This window comes from Rattus norvegicus, chromosome 3 (assembly GCF_036323735.1).
Source record: "Rattus norvegicus strain BN/NHsdMcwi chromosome 3, GRCr8, whole genome shotgun sequence".
NCBI classification, from domain to species: Eukaryota; Metazoa; Chordata; class Mammalia; order Rodentia; family Muridae; genus Rattus; species Rattus norvegicus.
The window spans coordinates 180,709,243-180,732,843 of NC_086021.1; the positions used below are offsets into that span (position 1 = coordinate 180,709,243).

General features: G+C 43.4%; 1 long non-coding RNA gene across 1 annotated transcript; it reads right to left on the bottom strand.

The window, feature by feature from the left end:
- Positions 1 to 1,290: 1,290 nt before the first annotated feature.
- On the bottom strand, positions 1,291 to 4,405 carry LOC120101474 (uncharacterized). Its single transcript, XR_005502025.2, has 2 exons — positions 4,082 to 4,405; positions 1,291 to 2,029 (listed from the first exon to the last, which is right to left on the bottom strand). It is a non-coding gene; the product is annotated as an uncharacterized LOC120101474 (long non-coding RNA).
- Positions 4,406 to 23,601: the final 19,196 nt, after the last annotated feature.

The window sequence follows — 23,601 nt, forward strand, 5'->3', positions numbered from 1 at the left end:
CAAGTGCTGGGACTAAGGGCCTGCGCCACCACTGCCCAGTGAGTTCTAATATTTTTTAAGAGGAGAAAGTGAAGTTAAAACAATACTTCCTTGGTAACATATGATAGGAATTCTTCAGTATGTCAAATGTCCTTCACTCAGACACTTAGCAATTGTGGATTTTGTCTCTACTCCTGGCCCAGCATTTCAAGATGTGGCTCCATGGGCAGAGTTTTCCTGTCATTATTTTTGGGAGTCGAGAGCATCAACGGTTGGATTTGGCCAAAGCTCCAGGCATTGTCTATTTGCTAGGATCCCAATCTTGTATCATTTTTTTAGATCAATAAGTGCCCTGGAGTAGATCAATAATAATACAGTCCAGAATGTAGATATTAAAAATAACAATCACATACGATAATGACAGAAAGCTATGGAAACCACACTTGCGCTTACTTGATGGCACAGCTGGTAGCCAGGAAATTTGGATCCCCAGACTTTCAAGAACAATAGGGCCTTTTCTTCAAGGACAGCACAACTTGTGTTGAAAAATAACAGGGCCAGTAATACTACCTTCCTAGCATTCCCAAAACTACTAAAATCTGAATAAGCGACCCCAAAAGGTACTCTTAGTTATTTGTGACTTGTACACGTAGGGGCCAAAGGAGAGTGAGGGATAACCCTGGAATTGGAGTTAGGGATGTGTGTGAGCCACCCTTGTTGGTTTTGGGAATTAAACCTGAGTCCTTTTCAAGACCAACAAGTGCTTTTAACCCTGAACTACCGCTCCAGCCCCTGAAAGCATTTTTGAAATTGCATTTGTTAGTGTTTATTTGTGGTATTCTCGATGTGTGTGTGTGTGTGTGTGTGTGTGTGTGTGTGTGTGCGTGTGTGTGTGTGTCTATCTCTCTATCTCTGTCTCTGTCTCTGTCTCTGTCTCTGTCTCTCTGCCTCTCCTCTGCCTCTGCTCCTTCCTCTGCCTCTCTCTGAGTGTGTATGTATACACGTTTAACAATAACAGCTAAAGAAGAGGTCATGCAGGGGCCTGGAGAGATTGCTGAGCGGTTAAGGGCACTGACTGCTCTTCCAGAGGTGCTGAGTTCAATTCCCAGCAACCACATGGTGACTCGCGACCATCTGTAAGGGGATCCGATGCCCTCTTCTGGTGTGTCTGAAGACGGCTGCAGTGTACTCACTCACATTAAATAAATAAATAATTCTTTAAATAAAGAAGAGGTCATGCATTTGAGTACTGTGAGACGTGGGAAGAGAGTTGGTAGATGGAGAATTACGACTGGAAGTTATGTAAATACAGGGCTTGCAGATGTAATTATTTTAAAAATGAAAAAAATAAAAGCCAAGAGAAAAGTTAGAGCTGTGACAGAAGGCAGTACAGACACAGGGACCCTCTAGTGCACTGGGAGAAACAAGCTCCTTGTCCGGCCGCATACATAGCTCCCTCACTGTTTAGAATTCCTGGAATGGGTTAGGTCGCCAGTGTCCTTGATTTGATACAGGTGTCTACTGGTTTGTTTATTTAGCTGCCTAATAACCGTGAGATTCTAGCCAGAACTTTCCTTCAGTCGAAGCCTTGGGCACTCCTCTGTCCGTTCTCTTCCGTTTAGGAGCCTCTTGCTCCATTCTGCCCGTGCCGCAGAGGACTGTCTGAACTCTGTTCACGATTCCTTTCTCAGCCTCAGTTTCTCCCTTTCTTTTCCCAGATGTCTACTTTCCACAGGCTGATTTCAATTCTTTGCTTCCCTTCCTGACCTTGGGAGCTTGACTTTACCCTCACTGCAAAAATAACGGTAATTCAGGGCCAGGGTCACTAGGTCTTCTGCTTCTGTTTGCCACTTCCCTGACTGAACGTGGCTGTCTTCACCCTTCCAATGACATCCCAGTCAATGCTGTCTGTCCTAGGCATCTTGTCCATCTGCTGGGCAGGATCTGCTATAGGAGGAGAAGGTGCCTTTGATGGCTTTTCAGAGAACCAGCCTGGCCTTTGAAATGATAGTTTAAAAGCGCTGACATGTCTGGGTCCGTGATTCTTTGCCTAAAAAGAGAAGAAAGGAAAGAAAGGGTGTGTCGGGATATCAAAGAGCCGTACTTCTTTCTTCTGCCATCTGTCCTTTCCACCTGTGAGGGCACTGTCCCCTGGAGACAGGTGCAGCCCTGAGCTTTGAATGCACTCGTCTTAGAAGAAGAACAGGGAGCACAATCCTGTCTGAGACCTGGGTTGCCAGCCTGAGCTACCTGGGTGAGTCTGGGATATATCCTACCAAGGTAGTCAACTTGCCCCAGCTAGCTAATCTCTCACTAAGATTTTTTCCCCATTTCCAGCCATGAAAATCACAGGTCCCAAATAAACCAGAGCACTTGGTGTCCTACTCAGGCCCACCATTGCTGCAATGACACACCATGATCAAAATAACTTGGGGGAGGAAAGGGTTTGTTTGGCTTAAACTTTCAAATCGCTGATCATCTCTGATGAAGTCAGGACAGGGATCCCAAAAAGGGCAAGAATCGTGGAGGAAGGAGCTGTTGCAGAAGCCATGGAGGGATGCTGCTTACTGGCTTGCTCCCTGTGGCTTGTTTGGCTTGCTTTCTTATGAAATCCAGGACCACCAGTCCAGGATGGCCCCACCCTCAACAGGCTGAGCCCTCCTCCATCTATCACTAATTTAAAAAAATGCCTTACAGGCTTGCGTACAGCCAGATCTTATAGAAACGTTTTCTTGACGTTCCCTCCTCTCAGATGACTCTAGCCTGTGTCTAAATGACATGAAACTAGCCAGAACAGTTGGTTAACATACAGAATCACTCGGACACATTCCTGAATACCTACTGTGTACTTAGTGTGTCCCTCGAAGTGACTCTTGGCTAGCCAGTTAGTCCAGCTAGTTTTGAGCCTGCAACCATCAGCATATGTGGTCCCTGTGTCTACATAAACTTGAAAGTTGCCCTTCCCTTAAGGATTTCACCCTGGAACCTGACTTGGTTGTTCCAAATGTCTGACCCTCCGTTAATTTGATTTTATTCTCTAACATGACCTTGGACTTCCATAGATCCAAAATGACAATGAGGTTTAGAGCAACAGTGAGAATTGAGTGCGGGTGAATTCTGGGGAGGTCAGTGACTCACAGAGGACAGAAACAAGTATTCCAGGTAGGGATGCGAGGCCGGAACTGGCTATGGTTCATGGTGTATGGTGTACCTGCAGGTTTCATACAAATGCTGTTAAGATGTCAAAAGCAGGCATTGCTTTTTTTCTTCTGTCTGAGCATCAAGCTAATATGGGCCTTCAGTCAAATCCCTCCCAGGTGCTAAAACAGTGTGTGGTTTTAGGATTCCAGAAGCAATTACTGCTGAATGCATGCATTGTGTGCCTGGTGCACCTGCCAGGTAGCGTGTGCACGGGGCATCGAAAGAACTGGAAGACAATTTTTCCATGCTAAGATCCTTCGGGAAGTCTTTCGAAGCCATCAAAAACCAGGTGTGTATTTGAAGGGATTCAAACCTCCTCTAACAGCGCACAAGGTCTAGGACCTTCCAGCACGGGTACAAAACACTTTGTACCCTAGCATCGCCCCCTCCAGAAGCAGACTCTCAACTGCCAAGAGAAGAGGTGGAGATCTGATGTGTACATGTGTACATCATGGCTTGGAGAGAGAGAGAGAGAGAGAGAGAGAGAGAGAGAGAGAGAGAGAGAGGGAGAGATTGCTTTTATTTTTCAATTTTCAATCTGGTTACAAATTATAAATATCATGTCTATGCAAAATTCCTAGCGTTTCACTGGGTAATGAATGATATAACTAGACAAAAGAGGGACATGTAATAACAAATCCAGAGGCCCAAGTGCCCATTGGGAGAGTCATAAATTAATAAAGTCATTACCAACTTGAATACAAAGTCACAGGTGTAATGATGCCGGGCAAGGTGGGCAGGCAGAATGCCCACCACTGTCATCCCCTCCGAACATCCCAGTGTTAGAGCAGGAGCCCAGTGAAGGGGCTACCTGGTTCTCTTGTGCCCCTCTAACAACTCTTAAGTAGTTGCTGTGCACAGCTAAGCAAGTCCTGCCAAGAAGAATGATACAAACACTAACCAGATGAAGTCACACATTCCCGCTATGAAGGAACGAAGGTCGTGAGCTAGAGAGTCTTGTCAGTAAGTTGAGAGCCCCGCCCGGTGAGGACAGAGAAGAGGGCGAAGAGGCTACTGAGTTCTCATGGCTGGGCACAGCCTGTGCTTGACAGGCATCCCGGAAGAGGAGTAGGGTCTGAAGGGAGGAACCCACGGTCCTGCGCATGCGTCCAGAAGCAGACCGTGTGCCTCGCAACCGCAGAGCAAGCCACGAACTGTCAGCTTCTGGTCTCACTAGTCTTGCTGGAAACATTGCAAATAATGAGTCCAGTCTCCTGTCTGAGTGTTGAAGTCTCCGGCGTGGGATTGGATGCCACTGACAATTCTCGGAAAATCATTTCCACGCACCTTTTGAAAGACGGTTCTGGAAAGCTGCCTCCTCCAGGCACTAGCACAAAACTGGAAACCTTGAAGCTTCACCTCCATGAAAGAAATAAAATGCATTAAGTGACTCCTTAGTGACTACAAAGTACAATTTGCATAAAACGATGCTCTATCGAAAGGAAGCTGAGGGTGTCTTTAAATTTTAAAAACGTCTCCCCCACTCAGTTTTAACAGCATGAGAGGCTTCGAAGAAGTGACTCCTTTTAATAAAGCCCACTTGTAAATTTATGGAGACAGACTCGCACGTGAGTGCCCAGGAACGGCTGTCAGCACATAGAGGAATCTGTTCTCCCCTGTCCACGCTTCCTGACTCGTTCCCGGACTTTCCTTTTTTATGGTTAGAAGTATTCCAAGAGGACTCTTCTGAGGACCTAAGCAATGATTGCAAGTTGTTTTAAACCTACTTTATCTTCATGAAAATGAATGCTGAGAGACTGAGATATCAGTACATGGCAATCACACACAGACACACACACATGCACACACACAGACACACACACACACACATGCACACACACACAGATACACCTACACCATAAAAACAGACACAGAAAAACACACATCGGCACATAGAAACAAACTAACACACATGCTTGCAAAGGTACATATACCATGAAAACAAGATACACAAAATACATATCATCACATAAACATACATAAACACACATGTGAATATATACACTCATACAGACACATGTACAAACAGACAAGCATGCGCATACATACCATAAAAACAATAAACACATATCAATAATAGAAACCCACATATACACATGCTCATAAATACACACATATACCATGCAAACAACAGATACCTTAAAAAACACACATCCACATATACACATAATATACACATATATAAGCACACATGTACACACACGATCACAAAACTGCATAAAAAGTCATGGGGCCCAGTCCCACAGCTCTCTGTACCCAAATTCTGTGGGGGAGAGAGCTGGACTCTCAAAAGTGAGGAAATCCTGAGAGCTCAGGGGAGACCACCACTTGTGTTCCCATTCCTGGCCCAAGAGGAACCTGCCTAGAGCCCTCTGGACACAGGTACCTAGGAGCAGTCAGGGACAGGATCCTTATGGTCTCTGCCTGTGCCCAGAGCTGAAAGCCAGTCACCAGGAGCACTGACACAACTCAGAGAAGAGGTAGGACCACCACTTCTACTCTGACTGACCCGCCTGAGCCCTCAGGACACGGGAGCAGTCTGGGACAGGACCCTTCCGGTTTCTGCCTGTGCCCAGAGCTGACCTTGTCCCACAGCTCCTTGTATGTACCCGGATCCTACTGGGAGAAAGCCAGTCTCCAGGGGTGTTGACATACAGGCTTACAGGATGGTCAAGCCACTGTCAGAGACAGCAAGACCAGCTAATACCAGAGACAACCAGATGGCAAGAGGCAAGTGCAGGAAACTAAGCAACAGAAACCAAGACTACTTGGCATCATCAGAGCACAGATCTCCCACCAAAGCAAATATTGGCTATCCAAATACACCAGAAAAGCAAGATTTGGATTTAAAATCACATCTCATGGAGATGATAGAGGACTTTAAGAAGGACATAAATAACTCCTTTAAAGAAATACAGAAGAACGCAGGTAAACGATTAGAAGCCCTTAAAGAGGAAACACAAAAATTCCTTAAAGAATTACAGGAAAACACAACCAAACAGGTGAAGAAATTGAACAAAACCATCCAGGATCTAAAAATGGAAATAGAAACAATAAAGAAAGCAAAAAGGGGGAAAACCCTGGAGATAGAAAACCTAGGGAAGAGATCAGGAGTAATAGAGGCAAGCATCACTAACAAAATATAAGAAATAGAAGAGAGAATCTCAGGGGCAGAAGATATCACAGAAAACATTGACACAACTGTCAAAGAAAATGTAAAACACAAAAAGCTCCTAACCCAAAACATCCAGGAAATCCAGGACACAATGAGAAGACCAAACCTAAGGATAATAGGTATAGAAGAGAGTGAAGATTTCCAACTTAAAGGGCCAGTAAATATCTTCATCAAAATTATAGAAGAAAACTTCCCTAAACTAAAGAAAGAGAGGCCCATAAACATACAAGAAGCCTATAGAACTCCAAACAGATTGGACCGGAAAAGAAATTCCTCCCGTCACATAATAGTTAAAACACCAAATGCACAAAACAAAGAAAGAATATTAAGAGCAGTAAGGGAAAAAGGTCAAGTAACATATAAAGGCAGACCACTCAGAATTACACCAGACTTCTCACCAGAGATTATGAAAGCTAGAAGATCCTGGACTGATGTCATACAGACAATAAGAGAACACAAATGCCAGCCCAGGTTACTGTATCCAGCAAAACTCTCAATTAACATAGATGGAGAAACCAAGATATTCCATGACAAAACCAAATTTACACAATATCTTTCCACAAATCTAGCCCTACAAAGAATAATAGATGGAAAATTCCAACACAAGGAGAGAAACTACACCCTAGAAAAAGCAAGAATGTAATCCTGTTGCAACAAACCCAAAAGAAGAGAGATACATAACATAATTCTACCTCTAACAACAAAAATAGCAGAAAACAATCACTATTCCTTACTATCTCTTAATATCAATGGACTCAATCCCCCACTAAAAAGGCCCAGCCTAACATTATATATATATATATATATATATATATATATATATATATATATATATACACACACACATATATAATATTTCATTGTAAAACAAAAAAAATACATTCTTCTCAGCACCTCATGGTACCTTCTCCAAAATTGACCATATAATTGGTCATAAAACAGGGCTCAACAGATATAAGAAGATTGAAGTAATCCCATACATCAGATCAGATCACCACAGACTAAGGCTGGTCTTCAATTACAACAATAATGACAGAAAGCCCACATATACGTGGAAGTTGAACAATACTATACTCAATGATAACTTGGTGAAGGAATAAATAAAGAAATTAAAGACTCTTTAGGATTTAATGACCATGAAGGCACAACGTATCCAAACTTATGGACACAATGAAACAGTGCTAAGAGGAAATCTCCTAGCTCTGAGTGCCTCCAAAAAGAAACTGGAGAGAGTATACATTAGCAGCTTGACAAAATACCTAAAAACTCTAGAACAAAAAGAAGCAAATACACCCAAGAGGAGTAGAAGGCAGGAAATAATTAAACTCAGAGCTGAAATCAACCAAGTAGAAACAAAAAGAACTATACAAAGAATCAATAAAACCAGGAGTTGGTTCTTTGAGAAAATCAACAAGACAGATAAACCCTTAGCAGACTAACCAGGGGGCACAGAGTGTGTATTCAAATTAATAAAATCAGAAGTGAAAAGGGAAACATAACAACAGAATTTGAGGAAATTAAAAAATCATCAGATTCTCCTACAAAAACCTATATTCAACAAAACTGGAAAATCTGGACAAAAGGGACAACTTTCTAGACAAATACCAGGTACCAAAGTTAAATCAAGATCAGATAAACCATCTAAACCATTCCATAACTCCTAAAGAAGTAGAAGCAGTTATTAAAAGTCTCCCAACCAAAACAAAACAAAACAAAACCCAGGACCAGATGAGTTTAGTGCAGAATTCTATCAGACCTTCATAGAAAACCTCATACCAATACTGTCCAAACCAGTCCACAAAATAGAAACAGAAGGAACACTACCCAATTCCTTCTATGAAACCACAATTATGCTTATATCTAAACCACACAAAGACCCAACAAAGAAAGAGACCTTCAGACCAATTTCCCTTATGAATAATAAAATTCTCTCAAACCGAATCCAAGAACATATCAAAATGATTATCCATCATGATCAAGTAGCCTTCATCCCAAGGATGCAGGGATGGTTTAATATACAGAAATTCATCAACATAATCCACTATGTAGGCAAACTCAAATCAAAAAAACCACATGGGGGTTGGGGATTTAGCTCAGTGGTAGAGTGCTTGCCTAGCAAGCGCAAGGCCCTGGGTTCGGTCCCCAGCTCCGAAAAAAAAAATTAAAAATTAAAAAAAAAACACATGATCCTCTCATTAGATGCTGAGAAAGCATTTGACAAAATTCAACACCCCTTCATGATAAAAGTTTTAGAAAGATCAGGAATTCAAGGCTCATACCTAAACATATTAAAAGCAATATACAGCAATCCAGTAGTCAACATTAAACTAAATGGAGAGAAACTTGAAGTGATCCCACCAAAATCAGGGACTAGACAAGGCTGCACACTCTCTCCCTACTTACTCAATATAGTACTTGAAGTCCTAGCCAGAGCAATCAGGTCAAAGGGATACACATTGGAAAGAAAGAAGTCAAAATATCACTATTTGCAGATGATATGATAGTGTACTTAAGTGACCCCAAAATTTCCACCAGAGAACTACTAAGTCTGATAACTTCAACAAAGTGGCTGGGTATAAAATTAACTCAAACAAATCAGTAGCCTTCCTCTACTCAATGGATAAACAGGAAGAGAAAGAAATTAGGGAAATGACACCCTTCACAATAGTCACAAATAATATAAAATATCTTGGTGTGACTCTAACCAAGCAAGGGAAAGATCTGTATGACAAGAACTTCAAGTCTCTGAAGAAAGAAATTAAAGAAGATCTCAGAAGGTGGAAAGATCTCCCATGCTCATGGATTGGATTGGCAGGATTAATATTGTAAAAATGGCCATCTTGCCCAAAGCAGTCTATAGATTTAATGCAATATCCATCAAAATTCAAACTGGATTCTTTATAGAATTACAAAGAGCAATTTGCAAACTCATTTGGAATAACAAAAAACCCAGGATAGCAAAAACTATCCTCAACAATAAAAGAACTTCTGGAGAGTCACCATCCCTGGCCTCAAGCTGTATTACAGAGCAATAGTGATAAAAACTGTATGATACTGGTACAGAGACAGGCAGATCAGTGGAACAAAATTGAAGACCCAGAAATGAACCCACACACCTATAGTCACTTGATGTTTGACAAAGGAGTTAAATCCATCCAGTGGAAAAAACGATAGCATTTAACAAATGGTGTTGGTTCAACTGGAGGTCAGCATGTAGAAAAATACAAACTGATTCACTCTTATCACCCTGTACAAAGCTCAAGTCCAAGTGGATCAAGGACCTCCACATCAAACCATATACACTCAAACTAACAGAAGAGAAAGTGGGGAAGAGCCTCAAACACAAGAGCACTGGGGTAAATTTCCTGAACAAAACACCAATGGCTTATGCTCTAAGATCGACTCGACAAATGGAACCCCATAAAATTGCAAAGCTTCTGTAAGGCAAATGATGTTGTCTTTAGGACAAAATGGCAACCAATAGATTAGGAAAAGATCTTTACCAATCCTACATCCAATAGAGGGCTAATATCCAATACATACGAAGAACTCAAGGAGTTAGACTCCAGAGAATCAAATAACCCTATTAAAAATGGGGTACAGAGCTAAACAAAGAATTCTCAGGTGAGGAATATTGAATGGCTGAGAAGCATCTAAAGAAATGCTCAACACCCTTAGTCATCAGAGAAATGCAAATCAAAATAACTCTGAGATTCCACTTCACACCAGTCAGAATGGCTAAGATTGAAAACTAAGGTGACAACAGATACTGGTGAGGATGTGGAGAAAGAGGAACACTCCTCCACTGCTGGTGGGATTGCAAGCTGGTACAACCTCTCTGGAAATCAGTCTGGAGGTTCCTCAGAAAATTGGACATAGTACTACCTGAGGACTCTGCTATTCCATTCCTGGGCATATACCCAAAAGATGATCCCACATAAAACAAGGACACTTGCTCCGTTATGCTCATAGCAGCCTTATTTATAATAGCCAGAGTTGGAAAGAACCCACATGTCCTACAACAAAGGAAAGGATACAGAAAATGTGGTACATCTACATAATGGAGTACTACTCAGCTAGTAAAATCAATGATTTAATGAAATTCATAGGCAAATGGGTGGACCTAGAAAATTTCATCCTGAGTGAGGTAACCCAATCACAAAAGAATACACATGGTATGTACTCAGTGATTAATGGACATTAGCCCAAGAGCTCAGATTACCTAAGATACAATTCACAGACCACATAAAGCTCAAGAAGAAGGATGACCAAGTGTGGATGCTTCAGTCCTTCTTAGAAGGGGGAACAAAAATATTCATAGGAGGAGATATGGAAACAAAGTTTGGAGCAGAGACTGAAGAAATGGCCATTCAGAGCCTGCCCCATCTGATCCACCCCACATACATACGGTCACCAAATCCAGACAATATTGCTGATGCCAAGAAGGGCATGCTGACAGGAGCCTGATATAGCTGTCTCCTGAGAGACTCTGCCAGAGAATGACAAATACAAAAGCAAATGCTAGCAGCCAACCACTAAACCGAGAACAGGGTCCCATTTGGAGGAGTTAAAGAAAGGATTGAAGGAGCTGAGGGGGCTTGTAACCCCTTAAGAACAACAATGCCAACCAACCAGAGCTCCCAGGGACTAAACCACTACCAAAAGAGTACACATGGACAGACCCATGGCTCCAGCTGCATATGTAGCAGAGGATGGCCTTGTTGGGTATCAATGAGAGGAGAAGCCCCTGGTCCTACCAAGTCTGGATCCTCCATTGTAGGATAATGTCAGGGCTGGGAGGCAGGAATGGGTGGGTGGTTGGGTGGGGGAGCACCCTCATAGAAGAAGGGGGAGGGGGAATGGGATAGGGCCTTAATGGATGGGAAACAGGGAAAGTGGATACTATTTGATATGTAAATAAATATATCCAATAAAAAATCTTAATAGAGAAAAAAAGGAAGAAAGGTCATGGGTAGCATGTGCTGTGTAACCACTGAAACACTGCTAGAAGCAGGCTTTCAAGCTCAAGGGCCTGGGCTATCTAGTGAGTTCAAGGCCAGCCTGGGCATGTGAGTATTTGTCTCAAAATAAGAACTGGCTGGTGAGGCCATAGGAACCATGAGAGAAACTACTCCAGCTACTCTCCTAAACCAGGTTAAGCACTCAAATACTTATCCATATATCCACAGGTAAGTGTAGCTCTCACCGCTCCTCGAAACTCAGATCTCTCCCCTCAGAGATCAGGAAACTCCTCAGAAGATGATGAGGAAAGACTATAGGAGTCAGAGGGGAGGGAGGACCCCAGGAGAACATGGCGTACTGAATCAAGGAAGCAGGGCTCACATGGGCTCACAGAGGGAGGAGACTAGCATGGGTCTGCACCAGGACCTCTGTGTATGTGCTATGGCTGTTAGCTTGGTGTTCTTGTGAGACTCCTAACAGTGGAAACTGCTGTGTCTCTGACTCTCTGCCTGCTCTTGGGACGTTTCCTCCTATTGGGTTACCTTGTCCAGCCTCAGTATGAAGGCTTTCACCTTGCCTTAGTGTATCTTGTCTTGATGTTGTCTCATGGAGGTCTGCTCTTTTCATGGACGGGGAGTAGATGGGGGGGGGGTAGAAGGGAGCTGAGAGGAATGGAGGGGGACAAACTGTGATTCAGATGTATTGTATGAGACAACAATTTATTTTAGATAAAAATATATATCATTTAAAAAATAATTTTTTAAAATCTTGGAATATAGCTATTATCAATAAAAATGTTATTAAAAAACAGGTAATTCTTTAAAAGCTTGGAATATAGCTAAATGCTAGGATATTTGCCTACCACACACACACACACACACACACACACACACACTCGCAACATAAATTTACTATTTTAATGGAGTTATAAATACTGTTTATCCATCGTGGCTCAGCCATTCCTTTGAACGATGTAATGCTCTCTGCCTAGGCTTGATATTTCAAACAGATGTCCTTTTAGATTATGGATCTCGGGCCCCTTTCCTCACCGGCGCTGTCTGTTGATCTCCAGACAGACAGCAACAGAGTGAATTTTCCCTGAATGCTCCCAGAAACTCACAGTTTACACTCGAGTGTGCAAGCCCTTACTCTCGGTGTGCACCCTGTTCTCCTGCCTGCTTTTCAGATGGTCCTCTGTAACAACTGTAATGACAACGAGGACGTAGCAGCTCACGTGACACCCTTAATCTGACTGCTTTCTAAAGGCCTCTCGTGCCTTAAATTAACCTATGGACGAGGCACTTTTATTTATCTCCTAAATAAATAGGAAGGGGGCACCAGGCCATTGCTTTACTTGGCCGGAATGGGACACCCGGAAGTGCCTTGAACTCATGCGCTCTACCGAGAGCAGCATCCCCTCTGCCTGAAAAGGCTGCCTCTGTTTGGCGAGCCTGGTTCTTCTAAAGAGATGCACACGGTTCCTTTGCCGAGATGTTATCCACCCTATGTTGTTTATAAATGTAGGGTAAATGCTGTAGATGCAATTTCCCCTACGCATAGGGATTTATGCACAGTTATCCTATGCACTGTCAAGGAAGTCACTCTTTTTTCTCCTCACTGTTTATGATAAGAAGTGTTTCTAACTTTCCGTATTTCAAAAGAAGTGTTTGTGCTTCTGCTGTGTGTGCCCGTTGGCCTTCTCCGCTGATCAGTTTGTGGTAGCGGAGTTGCTCATTTGTATCGCCCGGAGAAAGATGAGAAGGCTTGCTGGGGCAGGACCCCTGGCCACCCATCTACTCCAAAAGCAATTCTGAAATGCCCCCCAGTTGTTACGTGGCTAAAGGGCTGTTAAATGATAGGATTGAGCGTTCTTTTTCATATTCTTTTTATTCATTTATTTTATGTCCTACTTTTTGTGGATTAGGGAACTGAAACCGTGGTTGCTTCCTCAGTATCCCAAAGTCAACAATTGTGTACCCTTAGCTCTCCGAGGTCCAATGTCTCCTGAGGTCTGGCTTCAGCATGGGACGGTTCCACCCCACTTGCTTCCATGTATAGAGTACTGCGCATTTTCAGTAGAAAATACTGGATACAATAGTCAATAAAAAGAAAAGATCTGCCGTGATCCTGCACATAGCCTGTGGCTGATGCAGGGGATGACCTGGTCCTTTATCTGCTTCCACCTCTACCTCCACGGGTGCTGAGGGCGGGACCTCCCAGAGGCTTAATTGCCTGTTACTGCCAATTTACAGATCAGTAACCCTAGCAAAGTTTAGTGTATCACAAGATCTAGCAATAGCAGAAGAACACTTCTCCCCACCTCTGACAACTTCAAGTCCCAAGGCCTGCCACTCCATTTCCCCACTGGAAATTACAAGAAACGTGATGGCGGATGCCGTTTCAGAACTTCGAAGATGATAGCATTGGTCCGTACCAATTCCTGCATGCGTTTATATCTGCCAAGAGTTTCCGCCCTTTAAGAGTATCCAATATACTTCCCAGGCAGGGAAATCAGTCTCAGCCTCGATTATAACGAGACCTATCACCTAGTAAACATTCAGTTGCTTAATAAATAACCACATGTTTTATATTTTAAAAATGACAAACTTACCAGTCTTGGCCCTTGCTTAATAATCGCCCGCACGGAGCTCATGAATATTTCATGCTCACACATTCCTGCTGAGAGTGTGAACAGCCAGCATTTCTATGGCTCTGGATTATGCAGGGAACAATGGAAAACATATGTTTTGTGCGCTTTCTTTAACAATTTGAGGGGGGAAGAACACCTGGCAGCCCTGGAGATAATGAGGAAGCGGTCGCCTTTTGTTATTGGAGTGCTTGAAATAAAAATCTCAAATGGCGAGCTGTAATCCGAACCACAGTAATTACGGGAGGCTGTGTAAAACTAAGGTACGCGTTTTATATTCATAAACCGGAACTGGCCTATCTGCAAGTAAGTAAACTTTGTTCAGTTCTCCGCAGCTCCTAGCCTGCCGACACCAGAGCCCCAAATCCTAACGGTGCTCACACGCAAGAAACTTAACAGGTTTCGGTTCATTGTCCTTCCCTTTGTTCTTGCCATTTTCTCTGCAGACGGTGAGTATCTGAGAGGTTGTCCAGACTAAGAAACTAGTGGGTTAAGGAGCCAGGAACACAGTGGAAGACTGCAGGCCCAGAGAGCCTCGCGTGAGGGTGGATGAGGGCATGAAGAAGGATCCTTCATCGAGGGGAGGTTCCAGGCAGCATGGCGGCATAAGCAAAGGCTGGCCCACATAGAGTCCAATAAAGCATAAAGAAGAGTTGAGAGAGCCATTCAAGAAGAGACACAGAACACTGAAGGGCGTGAAGCTGGGAAGGGCGTAGTCAGATTCTTGTCTACGAAGCCCAGTCTGGAAGTGAGCAGAGAAAAAGGCAAGAGAAGGGGCGTGGGAACTGGAGCCGGGATGCAGCCCTCCAGGCAAGGGTTATGTTGGTCTGGAAAGCTGCTGAGAAGAGGGGGGGGGGGGAGTTGAGAATGTGACACAAAGGCCCTAAAAGAGGGGGTGGAGATTGACTAACTCATTCCCTGGTCCAACTGGCTTTCCAACTTTCTTTTTAAATTGGCTCTTATCTTTTCTTGTGAATTTATGGAAAGAAAATACAAAGAGATGGATGAAGAATCAGTTTCAGAACGTCCTTAGCTATGCCCAGGCTTTTATCCACGTAGGGTGAGCAAAGGCTGTGGGCAGATTGCGCATGCTCAGAACCATGATGCACAGTGGGCGGAGCTCCATTCCACAGAGGAGAGGACCACACAAGCAGAAAGGCATCCCTCCCTGGAGTGTAGGAACCTTTGAAGTGACACCATCCTTCCCTTCCCCTCTCTCCCCCTCTTCTTCATCTTCTAAGCTCATCCCTAACTTTCTCACCTGTGAGCTACCTACAGAGTTACGCAAATTGATACTAGTGTTTATAGGCAAAAATAAGTATGTAGACGTAGCCAGGAACTAATTTAACTGAAAAGACGGAAAGGGACTGTCAAGACAAATGATCCTGACACCATCTGCAGGAGAGCCAGGAGATAACCTTTCATGAAAGAAGAGACTTTGTCGGTCTTCATGACTGTGCCCCTCAGAGAATGTGGCTAGGGCAGCTCCCTGGGGTAGCAGGGGAAATGATGGTTATTGGCACTGTGGTTTGGGGACCCGGTTCCAGCTAGGAACTAGGAGCTTCTTCCTAGGCTTTAATCAAGATGTTAGGTGTATATGGGAGAGACCACCAGAGGAGAGGGTGTCTGGATACTCATAGGAGACTGAAAGAGGAAACCAAACCTCTGGAGGTTCAGGTCAAGGGCGGGGTAGGGGCACTGCGGGAAGTGGGGGTGGGGCAGGCAGGGGATGAACGGAGCCTATAGTTGGCCCTTTAAGTGAGAAGACGCTTGTGTCTGTGACCAAAATCTGAAATCAGGTGTCAATACATGTTTTTAAAGACAGGCAGAACTAGACAAATTTAGGATTTTTAAGTCAGTTATCATTTTTCTCCCCCCCCCATTATTCTCTGTTAGCAATGTCATAAGCAGGCATGCTTAGAGCCCTCTTAAGAATGGTAGAATCATCAAAAGAAGCAGATAAACATAACTGTGTCCCCACAGCTGTCAGGAATGCACAACATTTTTTGTAGAAAAAAAAAACCTGTAAGTGAACATTTAAGGTCCTTTACATCAAGGTTTAAACACCAAGGACACGAGTACTTTGATCAAAAGAGAAAAAACAGATTTTGGTTGAAATTGAAAATTCGAAAATAATTTTGTAGGGAGGAGAGATGGCCCACTGATTAAGAGAACTTCCTGCTCCTCCAGAGGGCCTGAGTTCTGTTTCAAACATTAGGCAGTTCGCAGCCACCTGTAATTCTAGCTCCAAAATATCTAATGCCCTCTTTGGGCTTCTGTGGGCACCTGAAGCCACAAGGCACACATGAGCATGTGTGAATGCACACACACATACACAGAAAGAAAAGAAAGTAAGGAAGAGAGAGAGAGAGAAAGAAAGGAAGGAAGAACAAAAAAGAGAGAAAGAAAGAAAGAAAGAAAGAGAGAGAGAGAGAGAGAGGGAGGGAGGGAGGGAGGGAGGGAGAAATGAAGACCTTCAAAATTATTGTATTATAGACTATCAGAATACAAAATAGTTTTACAAGGAACAGGAAAGGCTGAGGAAAGATCTGTCAGCCCATGAAGAACCACACAAGTGTGAGGCTCAGAGTCCAGGCCCTGGCATGCCTGTCAGAAGACCGTGGCACTACTGGGTCTACATGCTGACAGATTGTACTCCTGGTGACATGACTGGGCCTCACTGATTGTCCAAACTAGGAGAACCCTCAAGCTCCAGTGAGAGACGCTGTCTCGAAACCAGCCAGCCAGCCAGCCAGCCAACAAGAAACAAGGTAGATGGCTTCTGAGGGAAAACCTCGGCAGTTCGCTGACCTCCAGTCTCCACATACATACATACATACATACATACATACATACATACACACACACACACAAAACACACACATACACACACAAAATATACACATATATACACACACATACACACACAAAATATACACACATATAAACACATATACACACACAAAATATATACACATATAAACACACATACACACACAAAATATATACACATATATACACACACATACAATACACCCACATTCACACATATATACACACATATACACAGACATACAATACACCCACATTCACACATACATACACATATACACACATACACACATGCACAGACATACAATACACCCACATTCACACATACACACACATACACACACATACAATGCACCCATATTCACACATACATACATGCACACACACACATACACACACACACACACAGATACCTGCAGATTCCCCCAATTTGCATCTTCACATGTATAAACATGCACACCCGTGCCCTATTAACAAAATAAATATTGAATTAAAAGATAAAATATGCGGCTAATAATAATCAGAATAAAGTCCATCTGGCGACATAGGAGAGTGATACTTTGTTTAATTTCATGTCACCATTTGTCTTTGTCAAGCATATCTGTGGAGACCCAGTCCACACATGACCCTGGCTTCCATGCCGGCTCCACAAAAACAAACTCCAGGTGTCTTTACTTCCCCAAAGGCAGTGGCAAGCGTGATTTTGCTTGTGGGCCATGAGTTGTCAGTCCGTGGTCTTCACAGTCCACCGGCCAATTTCGATGTTGTTGTTTCCTCTTATACTCAAGGGATACTCACATACCTGTTGTCTGTTAACCACCCCACACAGGTCCCTAATGCTGGGCCTCAGGCCTTACCCTTGCTTCATCAGGCACACAGACCTTACAGGTCAGCGACCAGATGTCAAGGTGGAGTCCCGTTCTGATGGCACTGAGCGCACAGCCTTCAGCACAGACACTCTGGAGCCTTTGACCATGCCTTCTGTCTCTCAGCTCCTGTTCGTCTCCAGGATACTGCAGTGATTCTTTTCCTCAGATGTCTGTTGTGCAAACTTGAGTAGACAGTACCTGAGCTAGGAGGGTTCACGGGAGGTTAAAAAGAAGTAACAGTCACCCAAAAGATGGGCTATTAGTGAAAACTGGAGTCATGAGTGACCAAGGGGGACACGGCTACGGGCCATGCACTGTGGAGGGGGTGTGTGGCTATCGGCCACCTGCTGTGGTCAGAAACCACAAATGTCAGGCAGAAAGAGTACTTCTGACCCAGACAGTTCCTGCCGCTTTGTGTGGTGCCCTCAGAAAGAACAGGCATCTGGAACACTGTAACTGTCCATACAGAATGCCTATTCCCAGCAAGATTTAACTTCTCCTAAGATCTGTGGTTCATCTGGGTTTTTCAAAACCCATCACAAGGAAACCTACACATGTATACACACAAGGTGTGCTCTAGTCACCAGAAAAATCTAGGCAAAATGCTCTAGAACAACAACAACAACAGCAACAACAACAGCAACAACAACAAATGATGCCCAAGACGCTGGAATGATCCTATGCTCCAACACAATGAATAAGAAACAGGGTTTAAGTTTATCAGGCCTGGCGTCAGTGAGATGGCTCGGGGTTAAAGGGTTTTGCACTAACCCTGATGACCTCAGTTTGATCCCTGAGACCCACATGGTGGAAGAAGAGAAGACTCATAAGTTGTTCTCTAGCCTCCACATGTACACTATAACATGTATATGTGCGAAAACACACACACACACACACACACAAACATACACATACACACAGAAATATACACACACATACACACACAAACATACACATACACAAACATACACATACACACACAAACATACACACATACACAAACATACACATATACACACACACAAATATACACACACAAACATACACACACAGGCACACACACACATACACACACAAACATACACACATACACAAACACACATACACACACAAACATACACACATACACAAACATACACATACACACACAAACATACATACATACACACAAATATACACATACAAACATACACACACATGCACACACACAAACATACACACAAATATACACACACATACACATACACACACAAACATATACATACACACACACATACACACACACACACACACCAAATAAGAGCCCCAAATTGAGTTTATCAGGACTGACACTGGCTGCCAGCCACTTTACATGTATCAGATTGGATTTTACATGGCAAGCAAGCATTCACATGCAAAGGCAGCATAAAGTCTGAGTATGAAAACAACTAGGTGTACCATGAAATGAGGAGGGAAATCATGCTAAACTCAGAAGAAAACAAACCTATAAACTTGTAATTGTAACAAACATCAGAGAGAAAATAACCCATGTTCCCCAGAACTACAGAGGCAGAAACCCTGCAAATGAGATTTACAGGGAAAGTAACTTTAGCAGAGACAAACAGGAAGCAGGAAAGAGGAGCCAAGCACCCTTGTGCCTAACCTTGAAGACATCAACTCCTTGATGGATTACGTGGCCTGGGAAGTGTGTGTTCGTGTCTGGCAGTGATTAAATACTGAATGGAAAATGAATCTATGTGAATCAGGGGTGAGGGGCATTTGCAAGAGCAACAGATGTTAAAATTTCCATGGGATAAGGCTTTCCAGGAAAGAGAAGCTAGGAGGAGACTTCTGCTCCTCAGGTTAGCGGAGTAGGCTAGGGTGTTTTGAAATCATTCAGGTTCTTTTTGTCTTTGTCTTTTTGTTGTTTTCCTTGTTAAGTGCTTTAAGATTCCTTGACAGTTCTGCATATGAAGGTAATGTATTTGGTCTCCCTCATATCCCCCATTCCCTTCATTCATTCCCCTGTTTTGTGATCCTCTGAGTTTAGAGTTGCCTGCATGAGCACGCCTGAGGGGTTGTTTCTGGCAACACAGGCAACTTGCCAGTGCCTACACCACTGAAGGAAAATGGCTCCCTTCCCTCAGCAGCCCATAGCTCCTCAGTTAAGGGTGGAACCTTGCAAGCCCTGCCCCATCCATGTTGGGATTTTGATTGGCTTAATCTTTTCTTGTGCAAGAAACCAGAGCTGTGGTGAGCTCTTGGGTGCTATGGCCTGTCAGATCCAGAAGATACCCTGTTTGAGCACTCTTCCCCAACCTTGGGCTTTGACACTCTTTCCAAACACCTTCCTGAACCTTGAGAGTGGGAAGTTGGTCTGAATGTCCCAGTTGGGGACAAGAGCTCAGTGGTCATGTATTCTCAGCACTTTAACCAAATCTCAGATGGCATTGTCCACGCCTACTGCATACTGAACCGTCTCTGACCAAAGCTAAAAACAGCCAGATCTGTGGATATAAGCATTAATATTTCAGAGGATTTTGTCTTAAAATAAAAGTAAGGAAAGTCTCCAAGTCAATTTTCCTATTTGACGTTCATCTCCTTGTTTTATGCATGTAGAATATTGTATGCTTATGATAATAGCCAGCATGAATAATTTTGTATCTCTTTCTCTGTACTACATTAAAAGAAATCTTCAGTTGCTGTCTTTATTATTCTTGTTTCGACAATTCATAGCTCACATCAGCATTATATGATCCTTGTTCCTTTTTGCATTTTTTCTTTATTTTTTATTAAAATATTATTAAGCTTTTTTACATTGTTATTTTTAAAGGGGACATCTTCAACTGCTGTTATAATATAGAATCGAGTTTGAAATCGTGTCAGTACAAGAAAGGAAATTGCTCACATATGCCATTCTGGAAGCATCAACATTTTCAATTATTTATGGGCATCTTCAACTCCCTGTCAAACAGACACAAAGGGATTGTGGGCTCTTTACCATACATTACTCTTATGCCCAAGGGGTTGACTTTTGCTTGAATTACTTTGGGTTCTTTTCACCGTTGTCTACAGTACTAACACTCCACTGACTTGCAGTCTCTGGGTTACTTATCAAACCTGAGATCACTGTTCTGATGAACTGTGTCCTAGCGGATTGTTTGTCCGTACCAGAATGTGAGACTCGAGGAGAGGATCAGTGTCTTGCCAAATGGGTCTTCCCAGGGTTGGAACAGTGCCATACCATGGTGAAGTGCTGAGTCACAGATTGAAGATGAATGGGTTAACAAAAGCCGAGGTAGTGAGAGGGCTAGATCTCATTAGGTGGACTCTGTAGGTGGTCCTGATGCAAGGCCCTGATGTGAGTAGAACAACAGACCCCTCTCTCCTTCCTGGCAGGGTTCCAGGATGCTGACAGCTTCCTTAAAAGGCTGTGACTCCAGAAGGCTGCTAAAGAGACTTGTCCGCTCTTAGCTCTTCCTAGTCCTTCCAGGAGCATGGAGACTTTATTTCTCACTGAGAAGCAAGGAGGGGGACATCAGAGCTCTCTGGAACTGCAGTTATAAGATGATGTGGATTGTTTAATGTGTGTACTGGGTCCTCTGGAATAGCAACAAACGTTCTTCACCACCAAGCCCTCTCTCCAGCCCCCCAACACCAGTAAGTTTTGACTTGTAAAATTCTGATGTAAAATTAAAATACCAAAGGTCCAGTTTCCTTGTAAGAAGTAGGAGATGTTCAAGACCAGCTGAAGATCTCATTTACTTACTTGCATCCCAGTTAGGTTTCTGGAGTGCAAACTAGAGGGCAGAATGCCCAGAATTTGACTGGAAGCAATGCTTGGTGCCTGGCTTTGAACACACAGATGTGCCGTCCTCCCTGGTGCCTGCGGACATACACTAGAGGAAGTATTGAAAGCTGGTGGCTCGAGCTATAAAGTCCCTCAGGAGAATTTATGCAAATTCTCGTTGAGCTGGCAAGATAACCTGGACAATCAGCAGACATAATAAGTGTTGGTGTTGCCATGAAGATGCGTCCATTCCTGATAATGGCTTCTTTCTTTAGGAGATCTCTACAGCAATAAAAGGTTTGAAGGTGACGGACATTTACACTTTTGCCAGGATCATAGGCAAAGTGCAAATATCCCAAATTCTTGGCTTCTCTCGAAGACAAATGAACCCTTGTTCTGTAGCACATCATCTCCCTTATATATCGCTCACTGGAAACCTTTCAGTGAGAAACTTCAAGGGCAGGGGTGACACATGCTTCATGCACATAATAATATTGGTGAATAAAAGGAAAAGTACTTTCGAGAGGCCATGAGATGGCTCAAGATGGCTCTTGCTGGGTAAGCATGAGGACGACTTCAGAGCCCCGGAACCCACATTTTAAAAGAACAGCACATACCTGGCATCCCAGCTCTGAAAAGGGGAGACAAAAGGATCCAGTGGCTCAATGAGCAGCCTGTCTAGCTCATTCTGTGTTCTGTAGTTTCAGTGAGGGCCCTCCCTGGAAAAAGAGGGTAGAAATCAAGAGGGCTCAGCTCTCTGGACTCAGCTTAGAGGGCCTTCTAGCTCCCTCCGCATGCTCTTCCACTTTCCAGAATCACCCACGCAGAGGTGGCAACACCGTCACCCACTGTGAGAAATGCCCTCCATTTCAATCTACAGGCTAATTCGGTTAGGGTATTTTCTCACTCGAGGTTCCTTCCCCCAAAGTGATGACAGCCTGTGTGAAGTTGACATACAATGTAGCTAGCAGAGGAATTATGCTCAGTACTTAATAAGGCTCTAGCTCGCCATAGCTGAAGATCAAGAGCCATTGTAGCCCCACTGTGAGTATAGCAAGTAAAGAGGACCGTGCTACATCTCAAAAATACAAAGTTTCAGCAACTTCTGCTGGAGCGTTCAATGTTTACAAAGGCATTGTCTGCTCTAGGCCTGTTCTTTTCAATGTAACAGTCATATGCTGGCTTGCAGGGCTAGTCCTTTTCTGTGCTTAGACCTCAACATTTGACCATACCCTCTCCATGACTGCATGGGAGAGAGTGTGTAGGGAGTCCACAGCCCTTCTTTCCGTTCCTGTTTGCTTAAGACCATAGATCGAAGCTGGTCACGGACTCCTGCCTAACCACTAACCACGTGCAGGATGGGAAACATTCAGAAGATATTCAATAAGCAGGATAGCCTAGAGATAGTCAGAAAGGTAGAGTCTGAGATTCACTGGGGCTGGAGGTCATTCATTAGAAATAAGCAAGAGTATACCATCCCATTGACTGAAACATTGGTGAAGCCGTGCTTAAAATTCTTTACTTCCCCATCTCCTTAGCTTATTGTTGCCTCAGTAAAACAACGTCATCAAAGGGACATCAAGATGTCTCAGCGCTATGCCAGCCTGGCAGCTTGAGTTTGATTCCTGAACCCACATGAAGGTAGAAGGAAAGAACCAACTCCACAAAGCTGTCCCCTGACCTGCACAAGTCCACTGTGCCATGTACACGTTCCAACATACAGAAGTAATAGTAACAACAACAACAATAATAAATAAGAAGGATAAAGAGAATGCCGTCAATGAAAAGTCATCCTTTTTAACCTTTGTGCTTGTGTGTTTCGTTGTTTCATTTTGTTCTGTTGCGGACCTGACTGTCACAGAATAATTAATTCCTTTGAATTATTCCACCTATGAAGTTTGTCTTTCACTGAGACCATCTTGAGAAAAAATAATCCCATCTGGCTCTTTTGAAATTCTAAAAGGAAAACTGCAATGGGCACACCATAAAAATTTATTGACAGAATGTTAAATGAAGACATGAGGACCCAATTCACAGGCTCTGAGATAGATGACCAAGAAACCAAAAATTTAGGAACCAAGACTATTCCATACTTGCATTGTAAGTGGGAAAACAGAGAGCCAGCAACTAGATTTTGTTTGCAACTTGTAGATCCCGATTTGTAGCC